Genomic DNA, 778 nt, shown 5'->3' on the forward strand with positions numbered 1-778 from the left:
TCACACGATCTCAGCTCACTGCAAGCTCTGCCTCCCAGGTTCACACCTGCCTCAGCCTCCCCAGTAGCTGGGACTACAGGTGCCCCCCACTACTCCTGGCTAATTTTTTGTATTTTTAGTAGAGATGGGGTTTCACCATGTTAGCCAGGATGATCTCGGTCTCCTGACCTTGTGATCCGCCCATCTCGGCCTCCCAAAGTGCTGGGATTACAGGTGTGAGCCACCCCACCCAGCCTTGTTGTTTCTTTATTGTTTTTCTATTTTGAAATTTTCTTTGTCTTCACTCTAATTGTTATTAATTCCTTCCTTCTGTTAGGATTAGGCTTAGTTTGCTCTACCTTTCCTAGTTCCTTAAGGTCTAATGTAAAATTATTGTGTTTAGATTTTTTAATAAGATTTTTCTTCTTTTTCAAGGGGGGACATTTATAACTATAACTTTCACTCTAAGCACAACTTCCATGACTCCCTGAAATTTAGGGAAGTCATGTTTTTGCTGCTATTTATCACAAAGTATTTTCTGGTTTTTCCTGTGATTTATTCTTTGATCTATTGATAGTTTAAGATATGGTGTTTAATTTCCACATATTTCTGAAATTTTCAGTTTTCCTTCTGTTCTTAATTTCTAGGTTTCATTCCATTCTGCGCATAGAAGATAGTTTGTATGATTTCAGTTCTTTTGAATGTACCGAGACTTGTTATATTGCCTAACGTATGGTCCATCCTGGAGAATATTTCATGTGCAATTGAGAAGAATGTATGTTTTGTTGCTCTTTTTTTT

This window comes from Colobus angolensis, unplaced genomic scaffold (genome assembly GCF_000951035.1).
Source record: "Colobus angolensis palliatus isolate OR3802 unplaced genomic scaffold, Cang.pa_1.0 Scaffold423, whole genome shotgun sequence".
NCBI lineage: Eukaryota > Metazoa > Chordata > Mammalia > Primates > Cercopithecidae > Colobus > Colobus angolensis.